At 55.8% G+C, this 18,063-nt stretch overlaps 1 protein-coding gene across 1 annotated transcript in view; it reads right to left on the bottom strand.

Moving 5' to 3' along the window:
- ZMIZ1 (zinc finger MIZ-type containing 1) overlaps positions 1-18,063 on the bottom strand; it is a 233,620-nt gene that overhangs the window by 162,759 nt on the left and 52,798 nt on the right. The window contains 1 exon segment of the mRNA XM_059397899.1: positions 4,403-4,500. The gene's annotated coding sequence lies outside the window, so the exon portion shown is untranslated.

The following is an 18,063-nucleotide window of genomic DNA, read 5'->3' as shown; positions in this document are numbered from 1 at the left end:
AGATAGAGACAGCAGGTGGGGTGGGGGACAGGGGAGAGAGATAGAGACAGCAGGTGGGGTGGGGGACAGGGGAGAGAGATAGAGACAGCAGGTGGGGTGGGGGACAGGGGAGAGAGATGGGAGAAACACAGAGAGAAAGAGCAGGAGAGGAGAGGCTGGAGAAACAGAGATGGGGGTCAGGAGAGCTGAGGGCAGGAAGGAGGGCAGGCGGGAGGGAGGTAGAGGGGAGGAGAGGAGGGCGGACACAGCCCGAAAGAGTGGAGGGGAAGAAAGGAAGGAAGGAGCAAGGGGAAGCAGACGATGTGGGGACTAACCCAGAAGCAAGGGCCAGGGATGGGAAGGCAGGAAGGAGAAGCAGACAGACAGAAAGGGAGCGGGGGTCAGAGAAGGAGAGGGCCCTGGAAAACCGAGAGGCAGAGGGAACGCACACCCGCCCACCGAACATTAAATACCTAACAGGAGATGACAAATCAAATGGGAATTACTGCGGTAAAAACATAATTAGAAACTTGATTGAAGTTAAACAGAATTTACATAACACTGCAAATTAACTTTACACGGAAACTATTCACTGGGAAGGCAATGAAAAGGCATTTCATTAGTAATCTATATTTAAACAATAGGCACAATGGAGCCTTCTGATGAGGAACTTGGTGCCTTCAACCAGAGCGAGTGCCAAAGGCTGCTGGAGGACAGAAGGCAGTGGGTGCTCCAAGAGGAAGTGGGCAGGGTCTGGGACCTCTTCCTCGCACCTGCTAGTGGGGGCTGGGGCTGGGCGGACGCAGGGGGCCGGAGCAGATTCTGGTACAGGTTCTGCCCTTGGCTTGCTGTGTGGCCCTGGGCAAGTATCTCACCTTCTCTGGGCCTCTGTTTCCTCATCTACAAAATGAGAACTTAGATGATGAGGCTCACATGAGAGTGCCTGCCAGCTGGGCTATTGTAGGAAAGCCTGGGAGGTAGTGGCGGGCAGAGGTAGGAGTCTGGGCTCGGGATTCAGAAGGACTCGGTTCAGAGCTCTGCCCTGCCACTTAGTAGCTGTGATATCATGCAAGCTTCTTCCTCTCTGGCCCTGCTTTACCCATCTGTTCAATGGAGATAAGCCCACTCCCACCCAACATCACCCAGGCAGTGGAAGGATTTAGGGAGAGATTGGGTGGGGACAGGCTTAAAAAGTGAGTCTGAAGGCAGGATTACTTGTCCCATCCGCCCGGAACACTAATTAGATTACCCACAGCCTCCTGCCACAGAGCTGGGCAGCATCAGAGCCGCTTCCCATGGCTCCCCAGTTCCCAGTGCAGAGACAAAGGCGCATCTCCTAGAAGGACTGGGGAGGGGGCCACCAAGTCCCTGCCTGGCTCCATCCTATCCTCCGTGTGGAGAAGACTCCCAAGCCTTGGCTGCATCCTGGTCTTACGAGGCTGTGCACTTAGGTGGATGTGCTGGACTGTGCCCCCCGGGAGGCCCCCAGATGGATTCATCCTCACACCCTACCTCCTGTTCCACTCCTGGGCCCCCCCAACAACACGCACCTGCCCTGCCCCTGGGCAGCAGCTCAGCTCCGCAGCCTTCCCTGACAGAGCCTGACAGAGCCGTGGGCATCCGCTGCGAGGGAGTGTGAAGCCCCACAGACTCACAAAAGAGGATGCCTTCCCCCACCAAATTCGCACACAATGGCCCACCAAGGGCAGCGAGCTCCTCTGCTCTAACTGGTGAGCAGAGCGGGCAGCTCTGACACACACTCATAGTCAGGAAGTTTCTACGGTTTCTTTTAAGATAAAGGATCCAGCAGTGCTTAGAGATTCAATAGGAAGCTGCTGGGTGCCCTTCCCCCTGCAGGCAGCTCCAAGCGGCTGCCTTGAGCCCTGTGTTTTCAGACAAGTGCTCCAGGCAAGGGGGAAGTCTCCTGAGCCCAAGAACCTCACAGAGGAGGTGGGAGGTCAGAACAGGTGGAAACTTCTTTAAAGAAAGTGCAAAGTGTGCAGACATCAGGGCAGGAGACTCCACTGAGACCAGGGAACGCTGGCCCAGGTGACACAGAGGTCCTTGGACATGGGCTCACACTCAGCCCAGATGCCCACGGGCCTTGTCCCTGTGTGGCCAGGTGTGGAGGGGGAAGCTGCTCTGTTTTCTCCCCTCTCTAAATATGGCTCATTCACTGAGGCCCCCGAACCTTTTCTATGCTGTTCCCTCCACCTGGAGTGTCTTTTCCCTGCTTTGCCAGCAAAATTCTCCTCATCCATTGAAAGCCTGCTGTCTCTGTTCTCCCATATCTCTGGCTGCACCTTCTCCGTCTCCTTTGCTGTCCCTGCCCTGCCTTCTCTCCCTCCAAGGGCTGGATGCTTGTGACTTGGACTCGGGCTTCTCATCGGCTCCCTCTCCATTCGCTCCTGACGTGACCTCTCAGCCTCATGGCTTGCAACCTCTTCGGTGCACAGCAGCTCCCACACTTCTATCCCCAGTCAGATTCTCTCCATCTTCCAGACTCCTGTACCCAACTGCCCGCTCAAGCTTCCCACTCAGGTGCCTCAGAGGCATCTCCAAGTTCATGTGTCTAAGACACGCTCCTCAGCTGCCTTCGGCCCTGCTCCACCATCATCCATGGCTGAGTAAATGACCACCTTTGTTCTACCAGTGGCTCCTGTCCCAAACCCAAGAGCCTTCCTTGACTGTCCCCGTCTTCTCTCCTCGACACCTCTCATCCACATGCACGCCTGTCTACGAGGTCTTTGGAGTCATTTGGACTCCCATGGTTCCCAGCCCCTTCCCCTGCTGGCTCTAGACCCAGCTGCCACCACCTCTACCTGGGTCCTGGCCACCTCCCTGCTCTACTCTTGCCTTCCTCCACAAGTGGGTCCCCCAGGGGATTTCCTAACCTCTCACTTTGCTGCAGCCGCATGGCGTCCTGGCTCCTTCCTTGAATGTGCCAAGTGCCTTTCTTACTCCTTCCTTCCATTTACGTCTCTGTTCAAAGGCTGCCTTGTCAGAGGCCTTTTATGATCCTCCTTGATCCGAGGACATCCACTTCACCCCGGCAGACTCTGATCCTTTACTCAACAAGCTTCCCTTCTTAGAACTTGGCATCACCGGACATAACATATATCACATCTTAGGTCTTTTCTGTCCATGCCTCTTCATGAGAATGTAAACACCATGAGGAAAGGAGGTCTTGATCATTTTGTCTCCTGCTGGGTCTCCGAAACAGCCCCTAGTCCCTGCACGGAGACTTTCTTAATGAACACTTGGGATATGAGTAAATGAACAACGCCACTTCTTCTGGGAAGCCTTCCCTGACTGCCTGCCTGTAGAAACTGCACAAAGCCTCTTCTCCTCCCTTCCCTGTGTAGTCAGAGATACAATACAAGCCTTGAGCGCTGAACTTATGGAGTTGGGCCTGCCTCCATTGCAAACTGCAACCTCTCAGGGCAAGGCTAGATCGGATACCTATCCTCCAAACCCAGCCCTTAGTGTAGGCCTGGCTTGGTATAGGAGTCTGTGAGTGTTGGATGTGTGAGCTAATAATGAGTAAACGGATGACTGGAAAGACAGGTGGGTGAACAGAGGAGTAGACGGATGGACGGATAGAGGAGTGATATGAGGATTGATGGGGGGAAATATGGCTCCGTGAGAGGATGGATGACGGATGTAGGGATGGACAGAGGGATGGGTCTCACCACAGTCACACAATAAAGACTAGTTGGTTGCTTAGGCTCGACAGGCAAACTTCTATGCGGCGAGTAGGCAAGACCAGAGCAGTGTCATGAGATTCGATGTGTAGAAACGAATAACAACAGACAGGATTGAGTTGAGCCTCTACGGTGTGAGCGGCGCTTGCTGTGTGACCATTTCCCTGTGCCTAGGTCTTGCAGTATAAACATGCAGATAATTATTCCGACCCAGGGCGATCAGGGAAATCGCTTTGAAGTTTCAAATACTGCCACAAAGGAGATCATGGCCACATTTCCAACAACTCACATGTCTGGCCAGTGCTGCCTCGGAAAGCTCTCTCTTCTCAAGCCCCATCTCGCCCCGCTGAAGTGTACCTTTAATGTTCCATCCACAGGGGCTGGAACCCTGGCCACACCCACAGAGTTCAGACAGAACCAGGCTATTGAGCCAGATTAACTCCACATAACCATCAGGTCCAACGGAGTCACAGAATCCTCAAGAACTGAACTAAACCGTGACCCATTTCCAAGATGGACAAACTGAAGCCCAGCGACATTTTGTACCAGACACACACAAGGAGTTATGGAAGTCTGACAGCCTGGGTCAGGGGCTGGATGTGGAGACCGATGACCCTGAACTCAGCCAGCCCTATGGTGACCCGGCTGCCTGACCAGGCCCCTGGCCAGGTAGGTGAAGGTGGCTGGGTAGCATGCACGCAGCAGGGGTCTGCTGTTACCTTTCTAGGTCTGGTAGCTGAGGGACGGGCGGTGGCTCTCTTCCTCACACCCCTCACAGCATTGGTCTGACACCGAGCGGCTCCTCCTCCTCCTCGTCCTGGGTACACAGGGACAGAGACAGGACACATGTGAATAGCCAGGGACAAAGACCGCAGTCCATTCCCCGCACCTCCGTCCCGCCCCCCCTCCCCACGGCCAGGCTAATCTCCGTGGCCTCTGGAGCCACTTATGCACACCCCGGGATGCCTGATTTATCCGGGGCCCCATCTCCCCAACCCTGTGGCACGGCCACGAGCCAGCCAACCCCTCCTGGTGGGAATCTTGAAGACTAAAACACATATTTAAGTTTTGTTTCTTCTGGTGCTCGGGAGCTTTGTGTCGTTGTCTTTTTTCCTCCTGGTGAGAAAAGCAGAAGGCCATGGCCTTCCTGTGCGGCCCCCAGGCAGGGTGACAGGGAGAAGCTGTCGGGGTATTTTTAGCCGGCTACAGGCCCCCACAGCGTCTCCTCTCTGCCGTGCTTGGCTCCGCGGAATTTATCTCACAGGGCCGGCCGGCAGCCGCTTCTGAAGCCGCTCTCTGACCCCTGCCTGAATTCCTTCCTCGGTATGAACTGCTTACCAGATCTCTCGCCAGCACTGGGGGCCATTTTATGTGCGTCCACCTCTTCAGAAAACTAGCTCACTTCCTGCCCTTCGTGACTCTTGGTCCCAGCTGAGTCCCGTCTGGACAGTGGCTTAACTAACATACATATTTTTGACTTAATTAATATTTACCTTTACTTCAAGTCACTTTTTTTTTTTTAGCTTCAATAAATCTGGCCTTGTCCAAATCGATCATATCCACGAAACAGCCCATCTGATATGCTCATTTCATATTGCCAATATCCCTTAATAAGTACACGACCAATGAAAGAAAAGTGTATGTCTTTCATTTACTACCGAATTCCAGAATCTTGTCACAGGCTACCGGAGTTACATGGGCCGAGCTTTGGCAAACTCACTGTTGCTTATCAGCCCTCTCCTTGCACAGAAAGAGTCATGGGGAGGGTTAGATGGCTCACAGGGCCCCAGAATCCACTAGCAAATAAGGTCAGGGGAAGTATAAGGAGGTCAGAGTCATGATGTGCTAGAAACTTAATACTGTCCTGTCTTCACAGCACTGGGCGAGACCATTTCTCTTCCCACAGGTGAACCTGGCTGTGAGAAGCTAGGCAGGTGGGCACTAGGCCTTGTGAGGAATGGGGCCCCAGGATGGGGTGTCCCAGTGGAGGGCTGTAGGCCACACTCAAGGATCAAGGTCCAAGATGGCATCTTTTCTCAGTATTGAGATCTCTAGTTCCCATCTGCCCCCTGCACCAGGATCCCCCAGGCCAGAGTTGGTCATCAGGGGCTAAAAGCATAATCTCTTCTCTGGTTAGATTTGAAAGCACAGAATGCCTCCCCCTCTGAGCTTCTGTGGCTCTGGGTGCCCATTCTGGTATTCCAGAGTGGAATGAGTGTTCCCAGGTATGCCATGAGGGGTAGAGCCTGAGGACGCCAGAGGCCTAGCCTTGTGGTTCTTGCACCCCTCCATCCTTCCCCACTCTGCCCGCAGGTTGGAGACCCTGACTGGGCCCCCAGCCTAGTGCCCCGGTGCCTGCCCCTCCCTCTGAGAACAGGATGTGGGTGTCAGGAGGTGAAGGAGAGTGTGGGGTCGGGGTAGGGAGTGGCCTCGGGACTGACTTCCTGAAGGCTGATCGGTTTACCACAGTCAGTTGGGCCCAGGACCGCACAGCTGTGAGTTATAAATGTCCCTGTCAGAGCCCAGGCCGAGAGGCCCCTCCGCTGGTGGAGGGTCCATAGCCCCCACTGCTCCAGGGGGCTTTCCAGGTGAGGGCCCATCCTCCAGGAGGCCCTCCACAAGTGTGTAGCCCTCACGATCTCTAAGCTCGCTCACCTCCTGTCTCTATGATGTCTGAACCAATAGGGTCTAATCCCACCTCCCCCTGCCCACTCTATGCCCTTCCAGGTGTGAATCTTGTGGTTCCAGCTACCTTGTGAGCTCTCAGAGGGCAGGGACCAGGCTGGGCTTCTACCCGGCTGAAACCCAGGACTTGGCACACAGCCAGCCACCCTGGTGACAGCCTCAGGAGCAACTGTTCCAACTCAGCAACCTGCTTCCCACGACCCCAACCGCCCCTTGTGCCTGCCCACTGGGGCCCACATAGCACAGAAGGGGCAGGGGAGGAGCGGGGGACAGGGCTCTGGCCGGCAGCGCAGGGACGTTTGCCCACAGGCATGGGGCTCTTGAGATATGTCCGTCCAGCGACTCCTTCGAGGTCCCATTCTTCCTGCTTGCTTTCCTTAGGGCTCCCTCAGCCTCAGGTGTGCAGTGTGGCTCGCAGTCTGGGGTGCTCAGGGCCAAGCCTACAAGGTGAGAAGCTAGGTCCCTCTATCCCCCAGGCCCCGGGCCAGGCCACACAGGGCCAGGCCTCAGAAGTACAGTAAGGGCAACAGGAATAAGCAGGGGGTGGTCCCGGCTCATGGGGCTAAAAGCATATACTATTTTGGGGTCCTCTGTAGACATATATATAGAATTAGAGATACTTACTTAAAATGAGAAAAGAAACACCATCATATTCCTAGAGCCTCAGGAGTCTGGGCCCCTCTAAACCGTTTACCAGAGATGCTCACACAGGAATGTTCCCGACATCAACCTGCTGCCTGCCCCACCTAGAACACTCCAGAGCTGCCCGCAGAACTCCCACTTTCCCCAGGGCGGTGCAGGGGTGGGGCCCAGAGGCCGGAGCTTCATGAGTTCCTGGCCAGCCGGCCTCTGATCAATAACAGTGATACAACTGCCAATGAACATAATATCTAACATTAACGGGCCTTGACCTGGTACCACTCTAAGTACTTGATGTGAATGAACTCATTTAACCTCCCCACAACCTACAAGGTAGGTACCCTGCCTATTTTAATAGGCGAGGACACAGTCACAGCAAGGTTCAGAAACCAGCCCGCGTCACACAGGCAGGATATGAACCCCGACAGCCCAGCACTGGTGCAGGTATGAGCCCGCAACCAGTGTTCCCGGGTCCTGCTCTGGAGGGCCCAGGAACCTTTTCTCTGACGCAGAGCCTCGGACAGCAGCGGAGACCAAGGGTGGATACTGTGTGAAGTCCCCTCTGCGTAAACCATTCATTCCGCACAAATCCTCACATGCCAGCACCAACCTTGTGACAGTAAACAGGCAACCCCCCACTTTCTCGCTTTGTTCAGAGCATGCTGGGGTCCTCTCAATGGGCAGAAGTGGGCACCCCACTGACTTCCTGGGGCTGGGGAGGTATCCTGGAGATGGGCTGGGGAGGTATCCTGGAGATGGTCTCACCCAAAGAGACCGTGAGTCAAGGGTGAGGAGGGGGCTTTGCTGAAGGTCACGTAGCATGCTGTCCAACTCCTTCATCTTATAGACACGAGAAACATGGCTTCCCCAGGGCCACCCAGGGAGCGGTGACCCTGCGTGAGGCCCAAGGCCAGTCTCTGTAGGGGTGGGGCAGGTCGCCAGCAGCCCCAGGGGCAGTCAAGGCCTGGTGCTGGTGGGACCGGCTGGCCAGGCCACAGCAGAGCGAGGACACAACCCTGCCTTTTGGCCTCCTTGGAGCAGGCCCTTTGTTTTCTCTCTCTGTTTTCCATCTGCCCGCGCCCCCAGCCTTCCAGGCTTCCCCTGATTGTGTTCAGGGCGATAAAAGGGCAGATGAGCGCGAGATCTCTGGCAGCCGTCACCTCACATAGACACTGTGGCGGCAGCGGGTGGCTGAGGGGGGCCCCCGGCGGGTGACTGGGCTCACCACCAGCTGTCTGGAGCGCTTCTCTGAGGGACGCTTGGCCCATGGCCCTCAGAACCCTTTTGGCAACCCTGGGAGCAAACCACCACCACCTCCCATTTTACGGAGGGTGAGGCTGAGGGTCCAGAGAACAGTGGCCAGGATGGGTCTCTGGTTTCCGAGATTTCCAACAGGCCATACCAACCATGGTCCTGAACTCTCTGGCCACCCACAGGACAGCTGGCCTCGTTAGTCGTTCCGCCTTTATATCCAGAAAGGGCCATGTTCAGACTGTTCAGGAAAAAGAGAGTGGAAGGTCAGCCAGGGTCTTGTCCACCAAGGCCCGGGGAGCTGGCTGGTCAGAAAGTCCCCTCGGAATCACTTAGCCACAGCTGGTCACTCTGTGCAAGATGGAGCAGAGTCTGACTTCCCGCCTCCCTGAACCAGAGTCCTTTTAGACTGCTTCTGGGGGCAAATGCTTCCTCTGTGGTGGGCTAATTCCTACTGACAGCAGTGAGAGCAACGTGATCCAGGGACACTGCCGGCCTGGATGTGGGATGGGGCAGTGGCGGCCTGCAGGCCAGGGCCTGGCCAACCCTGACCTCAGGTCCCTGCCACCGACCCTGGCCTTGCCCACCTGGCCTCCTGTGACCTGGTGCTCTCAGACCCTCCCTGAGCATGTCCCCAACTTCAGTTACCAGATACTTTAAGTCTCATCCGTGTTCTATCTAAATAATTTATGTATTGTTATTGAAATCACTTTCTTTTTACATACCCTCATTCAAAGCAATACTGTATGAAATCATGGGTTTCCTATATTAATCATATGTTTTTCTAATTTCCATAAGGATAAATATGTAACATTAAGATCTGAAATTCAGACACTCACACAGGCCCTGGTAGCCCACAGAGCTTGAGGCACAATACTGTGTGCAGGCAGGTCCTGGGGGAGCTGGCCAAAACTTGGGGGGGCGAGCCTCTGGAGGTATGCTCAGGGGGCTGTGAGAGCAGAGCCCTGTGCTGGATGGGGAAGTGGGAGGAGGTGTAAGTTCCAGAAAGGTACACAGAAGGTTTGGTTTGGCAATCGGCTCAGACCAGACTACATCTTCTCTCTGTTGGGCCTGGAGTTTGGTCCCGATATTTCCTAGCTGCAGATAAAGCCATCTCCTACTGAGTCCTCCTGACCCTAGCACGATGCAGCCAGAGGAGCCCTGGAGGGGGAGCCCAAACATGTGGGGCAGGGGTCTATCTCTTTATTAGGGGATGCTAGACCTTTCTGGGCCTCAGTGTCTGCATCTGTACAGAAACTGTGAATGAGCCAAAGGTTCCTCTCAGCCTCTCTGAACCATGGTGACCTCCGGGTCCCAGGCAGTTCTTCTCACCACCAACGGAGACCTCCCTTGACCCATCGCTCCCACACCTGATCAGGGGCCTCAAGCGACTTCTGGGGTGCCAAGGGGAGACAGGGCCATCCTGTGTGACAGCTACAAAATTAGATAATCAGCTAATCACCAGCAAATTAGCATTCCATCTTTACATAGAACAAATATAGTATTTACGTAAAAGTTGTTAGGAGTTTCTCTCTTTTTAATTAGCAGAAATAAATGCAAAATAAATGGTAATTAGGCAGCTGATGGATTTGGTAGCACAATTATGCCTGCAGCCGTGCCCTAGTCCTTAAGCATGCGCGCCGAGGAATCAGAGGGGCCTATTTATATAGTTTATTTATAAAACAAAGTTAGCAGAAACAGAGGGACGAGGCCTGGGCATTGCTGAGGGAGGGGGTCTTGGTTGCAGGGGCAGGGGGCTGGGAGGAGAGGGGTTTCAGTGCCCAAGGAATGGAGGGGTGCTTCATGCTTAGTGCTGGGCTCTGGAAGTGTACCACCAAGGCCCCCATGTGTCTATTTCAGGCCCTGCATGTGTCACTGGGAATGGCCTCCCTGACAGGAAGTAGGCTAGAGCTGCATGGAGGGTCTGAGAACAGCTGTTCTGTGCACTTCTGTCTCTTTCCCTCCCCTGGTTCCTACCTCTCTCTTCTTTGCTGGCCCTCTTCCTTCACTGAGTATTCTCTGTCCTGCACCCAGAGACATACTCTTCTAGAATATTGCCCATTTCCTCCAGAAACTCAGGAGAACCAGGTGCAGAATAAAGTACCCAAACACTGGGATTACATTTCAGACCAGTGGAGAACCCAGTGGTAGTACAGAGGCAGGAGTCCTCAGAGGAGGCAGCCCAGAGGAAGAGGTAAGAGCTGGGTTTTGAAGGATGTATAGGAGTTTTCTGAGACGGTGGGAAGTAACAAAAGGAGCCACATGTGCAAAGACAGGGAGGTGGGAAATAGCATCCCATGACTGTAGGAAAGACTGTATCAAGGGTGTGGAGGCTAAGGAAATAAGCAGGGCCTAATTGCAGCCGGTCCTAGATGCCAGGCTAAGAACAGGTTTAGACTTGATCCTGGAAACCATGGCAAGGTCTGAATGGAGAGAGTGAGGCAGCCCCTTCCCACTCCCAGCTCATTTCTTGGCTTCCCCTCCCCCAACCCCAGAGCTAGGGAGAGGGGAAGGCCACAGACCATCAGAGGCAGCTGGTTCAGCTCAGCTGAGTGAGCACAGAGCAGGAGGCTAACCTGATTATAAGGGACAGGAGGTTTGTCTGCAGGGTGGAGGGTGGGTGACTGCTCTGAAAGTGACGGAAGGGGGGCATGCTGGGCCACTCTTGAATCTCTGGAGCAAGAGGCCTGCCTGTCCTAGAATGGAGCACCGTGCCCTGCCCCCTAACCTTGGATGCTGGGGTGGCCTCACCAAGCCCGGGGGAGGGGCGACAGTACTGCGGGAGGCCCCACCCCCTCCCAGACTCAAGTCCTAGCTGTGTGGCCTTCTGCTGTGACCTTGAGGAGCCACTCCTAACTCCAGGCCACATATTCTTGTCTCCAAAACAAAGACCTGTAAGAGAATGGGGGATAGGCAGTGACCAGTTTGGCCCACAGTGCCAATCCCATATAGTGTGATGTGCCTGGGGTCACTAAAGCCTATGTGCTCTCAGGGACTTAAGGGAGGTAGGCGACCTCATCTGCCACAGTCCCTGCTGCTCCCTCCTGCCCTGCCCCAGCCCAGTGCACAGGCTTGTGAGGCATGCCACCAAGAGTTGAACTGAGACCCTGAATGATAACCACCTAAGGCCCTTCCAGCTGACAACCTGCGTTCCACAGTCCAAAAGCTCAGGAGCAGGTGAAGGGACAGCAGAAAGCCTAAGAGTCAGAGGAACTTCCGGTCATTAACCCTGTAGGAAGACAGTTGGGGCACTGGGGCCCTGGGGAGCCTCTGGCTGCAGCCCTTCCCTCCTCACCACCAGTGACCGCCCTCGACTTAGGCTGACGGTGTCTATCTAAACTGGGAGCAATGAACTACCCATGCACCCAAACCCGGGGCCATTCAAAAGCTCAGACAAGCCCTGGACAGCAATCCGCAAGGCAAAGCCCTGGGTAGGGACTTCCAGCAGCGGGGTTTCTGAAGGATTACACAAAGGGGGGACCCTCATGCTCCCTAGCCTGGCCAGCTTTCCAACCTCTATACCATCCCTGTACAAAGCAGTCCCATCCCGGTCTGGAAATGGCGCCTGAGCTGCAAGCCGTCGTCACTGGGGACAGAGCTCTGAACTTGTAAGGGAAGACGAAGATCACACCCTCACCACTTCTCTGCTCTGTAGGCTGCGCTCCTGCCTTTGGCCAAAATCAATAAGAATCTGCACTGTGATTGTTTTACCAGCACAAGAGGCCGGCTCCTTGCGATGACATTCCACCCCTGGCGGCGCCGGGGGTGTCCTTTTGTCGCTGGACCCCGAGAGGCGGGGTGGGGTGGGGTCGTGATGGGGGGGGGCCGTGCAAGTGGGGGAGCAGAGAGGGGCTCACAGAGCTGCTCTAAGTGCCTCTCCAAAGACAAGCCCGGTGCTATTCATCAACTGGTTTTCAGGACTGTGAGAAATCAATGGCATTTGTGCTGCAAACTCATCATTAGGACAGGAAAACTCTGCAGTGGAATTGATTTGTTTAAATATAATAACACAATTTAACAGAAAACCGTGGGGGTGGGGAAAAGACCCAGGCAAACAAGACAGTTCAGAGGACGGCGAGAGGCACCAGCCTGGAAATACCTTACAAGGCAGCAGTCAAACCCCAGCACTGCCCCAGTCTCCTCCCCTAACACAGGGGTGAGGCCAGGCGGTGTCCCTTGTCCTCTGTCACCCACCGGACGCCAGGCAGCTCACACCCACTCTCGGAAATGCCCCTCGGCAGCCCGAGGATGAGCCCAGGGGCCGGCTGCTCACTGTTGTGTTGTTCTTAGAGGTGACTTTGGCAGTGAACATCGGTTCAACCCAACAGACTCTTAGTAGCTACCTGTGAGGGGCCATGGGAGAAACCAAGAGTAAATCCTGATCCCCGCTCTGAAGGCATCCTGTGAAGACAGGGTGGGTAAGGCAGGCATGCAGGAGACAACCTGGAACCAGGGAGGTCTGCGCTTCCTGGGGTCTTAGGAGATGTGGGGGAGCAGTGCTGGGACAGGATGAAGAGCAAAGAAGGGACAGTAAGGGGGCAGAAATGGAATGTCCATTCAAATAACAAGGAGGAGCCCCTAATCTCATGAATAGGGGAGCTGCCCACTCTGATGGTAATGATGAGAGATAACTTTATTGATCCTTAAGATGTCCCAGGGCCCCACAAATACTCAACACCCGTCACCACACTGACTCTCAGCCTCCTATGAAGGATACTACCCATATCCCACAAATGGTACCACTCAGGCTCAGAGAGGTTAAGTGACCGCCCAAGGTCACACAGCCAGTTAAGTGATGGAGGTGGGGTCAGATCCCAGGGCCTGTACACTATTCAGTGTACCTCCCGCCCTCACTGGGGCTTGACCTCTACATGAACTGGGGAGACACAGCCCCTGCTCTCTGCAGCTAGGGTACGAGGTGCACTGGATGGCTCAAGGGAAAGTCTAAGGGATGGCGTGGGGTCATAGGCTCTTGCTACAGGCTTTGGCCCTGCAGCCTGGGTGAGGCAGGAGCGCCAGGAGCAGAGCCGGCCTGGCACTCAGGGCACTCTCCGACCTCACAGAAGAGCTCTTCCAACCTCCCCCAGAGGGCAGGGATCCTAGGGAGGAAAGCGGCGGGCCAGGTCCTAGAAAGACATGTCTGTGGCGGGGGGAGAGACACCCAAGCTGGGAGGAGGGCTGGAAAGGTTCAACCCATGTCTGAGGGTTGGGAGAGCATAGGCAGGCTGAAGTCCTCAGCGGAGGCCTGGCAGCTTGAGGCAGCCTCACCGAGCTCAAAAAGGGCTTTAATGTCAGTTTCAGAATTTGGACTTCATTCCTGCTGACAGTGGGAAGCCGGGGAGGGCAGCAGACGGCCGGACAGAGGTGAGTCATGGCGAGGCAAAAAGAGGATAAGACCCTCAAAGCCAGCAGAAGGTGGGGGTGGTGAGAGGGACACAGGTCCGGAGATGGGTCAGGGGGTTGAACTGACTGTTGGAGGTGGGAGTGAGGGAGGGGAAGGTGTCCAGGATGACCCAGGCATCTCCCCCAGCCCTCTGGGGCTGGGACATTCAGCTGTGCTAAACCAGTGGCTGAACCGAGTCAACAGGAATTGACCAGAACCCCAAGGAGCATTGGGCCCCTCCCGCTAGGAAGTCCTGACTTGGGGGGACACTGCTGGCTGGCAGGCTGTCACCACCTCGGCTCTGTCCCCCTGCTGACCTTTCTCCTTTGTCAGCAGTGTTCTCTATCAATTCACCGGAAGGGCCAGTGCAGTCTCGCCAGGCTGCCTGGGCCAGGGCTGGGGGCGGGGGCTCGCTCTGCCTTCCCTCTTTTAAGGAAGAAGTCTCCAGAGCATCTCTAGAAAGTCAGGAGCAGAGATGCCAGAGTGGTGGGGGACGGCCGCACCCCTCCTGCTGGCAGATGGGAGGGAGGGAGAAGAGGAAGCTGGTGGGGGGTTGGGGGAACTGCAGCCAGGCTGTGGGGGATGGGCAAGGAGGATCAGTTTAGAAGAGGGATCTAGGATGTGGGGGAGGGGACCCGGCGGGAGCTCCTGAATAACCCAGAAGGTACCAGCCACCCCTGAAGCCAAGGAGGGGGTCCAGAGGGTCTGGGGGGCCTAGGATTTAGATGGGACTAGCATGGTCAGCTGTTCTGGGGTGCCTGGAATGGAGTGGTACATGGGATATGGAACTCCCAGTACTAAAAACTGGGGGGGTCCGAGGCAAACCCTAACCGTTGTTCACCCTAGCGGGGGTGAATGTAAATTCCAGTTTTTAGTTCTACCACTTTCAGACTGTATGTGACCTCTCTGTGCCTCAGTTTCCTCATCTGGAACATAGAGCTTGTCAGAGCACCTCGTGTACAGCCGTCATGAAGACAGGATGAAATCTTGTACGCATGTGCCCGTTACTGTCACTGACCGCTTCCAGTACCTTCCTACCGTGAGGACCGACTAGTACCCACTGAATGCTCACCCAAGGCCAGACCCCCATCTAAGCCCAGTACATGTGCGCTATTTAACCTCACCATGATTATGGGGCAGAGGCCATTTTCACAGGAGAAACCAAGGCATGGAGGAGCTCGGCCCCCAGCCCAGGTTCTCACAGCTGGCAAGTACAGAGCCCAGAAAACCACTTCCATTTCCACTGGGCAGGCCCCACAGTGGGGGACCTGTAGGCCAGGGTCAACACAATTCTGCTTATGCTGGACAAATACACAGGCTGGGCAGGTGTGGCAGGAACAGGCAAGGGACCCCTGTTCTCAGGGAGACCAAGTCCCTGGTCCTCAGTCCTTCCCCTTCTGGTCCAAACACATTCACCAAATTTATTAGGTTCCTAGGGTCTATGGATATCTTAGTGAGAGAGAGGGAAGCCCCCAGAGGTACCCCCCAGAGGCCTCCTGGTGGCCCCGGGGGCCCAGCTCTCTGGATCTGGCACTTTCTGCAAGTGACCTCATTTCATTCTTATAAAAACACAGGATCACGTAGGATGCCCATTTCAGAGATGAGAATATAGAGGCTCAGAAACTTGCTAAGGTTGCCCAGCTGGATTTAAACATGTCCTTCTCCAATGTCTGGTCTCCTCTCAGCGGCTGATGGGAAAGGATGAGCAAGCAGCATGGGGGCAGGAGGACACGGCTTGTAGGTCCATGGTAGGACTTCAGATGAGCACCCAATAATTCTGAGGATGAGGGGCACAGCCCCCCCTCCCCCTAGAATTTAGGGAGCCCAGGGGAAACTCTGGCAGCTCAGGGAAGGGGTCCAAGCATGCAGGGGTAGGGGGGCCAGGGGAATGCAGGGGAAAGGGGGGTGAGTGCCAGGGTTCAGGGAGTGGCCCATCACCCCAATACCTGGGGGTCAGGTAGGCCTGGCAGAGACCCCTCTTCAGTTTTCGAAGCTGAGTGTGCAATGCCCTTCTTGCTGTGACCCCAAGGAAGTCCTAGGCACCAGCAACTGCGTGCTCACAAAGCAATTAGCTCAGAGCGCCCAGGAGAAAGGTCGCTGAGGTGGGCAGGCAGGCGCTAGCTGGGCAGGGGCCCTGGGAAGCTGGGCCTGGTTATTTTTAGCATCTTGATTCAAGAGGAAGGAGGCCCTCCTCCCCACCAGGTAAATGTCAGTACACTGGCAGACCCAGCCAGTTAAAGTAGCTGGAGCCAAGGAAGAGAGACATGACTGGCGTCTTTGTCCTTGGCTCCCCGGCCGCCGGGCTCCCAGGGGGTCTCCCTTCCTCCTCCACCTCCTCTCCCTAGGCCCTGGTGCATCTGCCTTTTGGCCACGAACAGAAAACATGGGCTTGGTCCCCAGAGGAGCTTGACTGGGGCCTGGGACCCTAGATTTGAGCTCTTGCTCAGCAGCGTGTGTGTAACCCTGACCCAAACTCCTGCCTCTCTTCCCAAAGTGCAGTTTCTACAAAATGGGCCCCACAAAGACCACCATTTTATGGTTTATGAGGATGACAGGAGCTGGGGTCATGAAGAGGCTTTGCAGGAGGGTGACTTGCCCTTCCTGCCAGTGGTGGTAGCTGTATTCTTGCAGAAGAGAGTTCTGGGCTGTCCTAGCGGGAACGCAGGCCAGCCCCGGGCTGACAGGGCTTGAGCTGGCCGTGGTGCACACTGCTGGGGAGATCTGCACAATCTCGGGTACTAGGTGTCCAAGAGCCTGTGGCTGCCAACCCGCTGATAGGAGAGGGTGAGAGAGGACTCTAGGGGTCAGTGGAGGCGGACCGAACATAACCGGGGCTCAGCCTGGGCTACGGGGAGGGCCCACTCTCGGAGGGGCGCCAGCACACCCAGCCCTCCACACATCCCAGGCCTGGTGCCGGCGTGTGGGACTCACGCTCTGACCTGGCCTCCTTCCTTGGGGAGGGCCACCTGTCCCCCCTACCCTGAGAATAGGAAGGACAAGGGAAGCCCACTCCACAGACTCTTGGCTCTGGAGTTGGCTCTGAGAGCCAGACCCTTAGCCCATTGCAAGGGTGGGGGGTGGTCCTTCCCCAGGGGGCCCAAGGCCCCATCCGGCCAGGCTCGGGGAGACTCCTGGCAAAACCGTGGAGTCTGAGGTCAGCTCTCCCCTAGCCAGAGAAGCCCTGGGTCCTACAGCAGTGCCTTTGCCTTTGGCTGCCAACTTCCAGGCAGCCTAGGATCTTGGCATTTGCCCACACCCTCCCCAAAGGCAGACCCTTCTACTGAGGTACTGCCCTACTGTGTCTGAAACTCTAGGGAGATCTGAGAGAAACTGAGGCACAGAAGTGGGGCAGGAATCTGCTCGGGGATTTAGCAAGTTAGAAGGAAAGTGCAAACTCCCTTCTCCTTCTGCCATCTGGCCTCTAGGGGGCATGTCCACCTCATTTCTTTCATTGCCCAGTCTGGGCCCTCCACCCAGCCCCACAGTCTGCCCCCCACCCCCACCCCACGTGCCTGCCTCAGGGCCTTGACCTAGCTGGTCCCCTTTGCTTGGAATGCTTTCAGTTCACAGTCATGTTCTTTCTTTAGGGTCCAGCTGCAGCTCCACTTCCTCCAGGAAGCCCTCCTTTACCCTAGAGTCCCTTGGAACCCAGACATTTTTTCTGGATGCCACACCAGATCCTTGGCCTCATAAACTGCAGGCTGCACTGGGCACCCTGTTGTGGCTCAGCCCAGGGAGCTGACAAAGGACTTTGGGCGGTCCCTGGTTTCATGAGCCTTCTGTCCTTTCTCACCCCTGTAACTTGTCAGCTTTCAAATAGGGCCCTGACTCCAGAGTATTCTCTCCACCCTGGCCTGTGGGCCAGTAATCTCTAGCCCTCACTCCTTTCTCTTGGTAAACAGATGGGAGGAGGAGCCCTAATGGTCCAGGCCTTGGCAGGAGGTGGTGATTACAGGAGCTGGAAGACAAAAGAGGCTTCACAGAGCCAGGTCTGAGGGCACCCAAGGCTGTTCTCAGTCCCAGTTCTGGGCGGATCTCCACAGACCCCCCAGAACGTCCCAGGCCCTAATCTCTGTGCCCCCTGGCCCTTAGGTGTTGGTCCTGCCTTTCTTCACTGTGCCCCAGGGCCAGGTCACCACCCCCACTGCGGGTCTGGGGCCCTGCCAGGCTCTACCCCTGCCCTGCTTCAAAAGCTACTGAGGGAGGCAGCGGCCTCCGCTGAAAGCATGGCGTGCCACCCCGGGCCACACTTCAGTTTCCCCATCTGTACCATGAGGCATTGGGCCAAATGATTTCTAAAGACTATTTAGATGCTTCCAATGAAGATGCCACCCTTGCGGCCGCACCCAGTGTCTGCTCCCACCCCGCAAGGTCACAGAGGCTTGGGACCTGGGACACAGGGCAGAGGCGTGGTTGTTCTCA

The sequence above is a fragment of the Mustela nigripes genome, chromosome 4 (assembly GCF_022355385.1).
Source record: "Mustela nigripes isolate SB6536 chromosome 4, MUSNIG.SB6536, whole genome shotgun sequence".
NCBI classification, from domain to species: domain Eukaryota; kingdom Metazoa; phylum Chordata; class Mammalia; order Carnivora; family Mustelidae; genus Mustela; species Mustela nigripes.
This window is presented reverse-complemented; position numbering and strand designations above follow the sequence as displayed.